This window comes from Parus major, chromosome 28, assembly GCF_001522545.3.
Source record: "Parus major isolate Abel chromosome 28, Parus_major1.1, whole genome shotgun sequence".
Lineage (NCBI taxonomy): Eukaryota > Metazoa > Chordata > Aves > Passeriformes > Paridae > Parus > Parus major.
This window is the reverse complement of record NC_031797.1, coordinates 121125-123029: the sequence shown is the minus strand read 5'-3', so window position 1 is coordinate 123029 and position 1905 is coordinate 121125.

Genomic DNA, 1905 nt, shown 5'->3' with positions numbered 1-1905 from the left:
TGAACAGGAGAAGGTGATAGAGCATGGCTCCTGAGTGGGAGGAGTAGGGAGGCAGCGCACCTTCAGGGTATCCCCTGAATGAAAGCAGTGTACATCTTCCTCTCCCCTCCACCCCAGGACGACACCTTATATCTCCTCCTCAGCAGTGTCCTGTTTCAACATTATCTCATGCAGGGCCAGTGTGTGAGATGAGGTCATAACAGCCCATGATAACACCTCCATGCCATCAATGACTATTGTATATTATTCCCCTTTCACAGGTTGAATCCCCTACCAGGTGACCGATACGTAGTTTCATTTCTGAAGGTTAAAGTCTTGTTAACTAACAGTAAGATCTTCTTCTACGTTATCTTGTCAGCAGTGGATGAAATATGGCAGGCCTTAAACAGTCTTTGATCCCTGACACAAAAGGGACTGGAGCAGGTCCTCATGGAAGCAATATTAAGGCACATGCAAGACAAGGAGTTGACCTGGGACAGCCAGCACAGCTTCTCCAAGGGTAAGTCGTACCTGACCACTTTGGTGGTCTTCTATGACAGAGTTACTGCAACAATTGACAAGGGAAGATAACCCTTTTTATCTACCTAGACTTCTGTAAAGCCTGTGATGTGATCCCACATGGCATCCTTGTCTCCAAACTGGGGAGACACGGATTTCAAGAGGGGAGTATTTGGTAGTGTTGTGGTTTAAGCATGGTATTCTCCATTAGGGGATACTCCTGCTAACACCATGTGCTGCTTCCCCTCCTCTTCTCCTCCAACTGGGGCTCTGTCCTGGTTTAGGGCAAATTTGGGAGAGAACCTCTGAATGGGGTCCCTCCAGAAAGCAAATTCAAGCAGCCCCTCCACCAACTGGTTTGGGAAAAATATTTCCTTAGAGAAAAGTAGAAAAACCTGTTTATTTAACAGAAATGGAATAACATTAAATAATAATGTTATATAAAAATAAAACTGTGTTTAATGTTATAAAAAATAAATAATAAAACATCTCACTGTTTGATGAGATGGCAAATCCAGAAAACGTCCTTTTTGTGGGGTGTAGCTCGGTTCACTCAGGTTCTTATCGGTCCCTCTGGCTCTGGAAAGTGCCGAGGCCCAGGCCCTGATGGGCCACAGGCCTGAGCTCCTGGGGTTTGTCTGGGTTTTCAGCCCAGAGTAGGTTTGAACAGATACAAGAAAAAGGAAAAAAAAAACAGTCCAGGGAACTCTCTGTCTCAGCTATGCAACAGCAAAGGAGGTCTCCATCCTGCTGTCTGTCTGTGCTGCAGACACCACAGTCCAGGAGCAGGATGGGGGGGAATGAGGGCTCTTTCTGAACACAAACTGCGGCTTCTTCTTCCCCTCTCTTCACTCTCAGAGCCAGTTTTAATGGTGCAGAACTTAATATGTAAGATAAACAAGGCGATTTGGGATACAAGCATCATAAAGTCACCCCAGGACAGGCTCAAAAGGCAAAAATCATGGGTTAACATAAAAACAATTTACTGGAAAGAGCAATGAGATAAGGAAACTAACATTAACGGCAACAATATTAATAACAAAAGGTACAAGAAAAATAAATTATTTACATGGAAAGCCTCCCCAAAAAACCAATATCAGACCATTCTGTCCATCATGTTTTCTTGGCTGGAAGGAACCTCTTCTCCCTGTACAAGACAGAGAGTGTCCCTTTTGTGTCAAATAACATCTGGACCGTAGCCACACCTCCTCTTGGCTACTACAAAAATTAACCCTATGCTGTCTGAAATCAGGATAGGTGGCTAAGAAATTGGCTGAAGTGCACAGCCAGAGATATGTGGTCTGTTGGGAATTAAAGTAAATTTACTTATGGAATATTAGAAATGAATTATGTAGGTTGTAATAAATTATTTTATGTATTAAAAATTCGGAGAGATATAAATTAAAT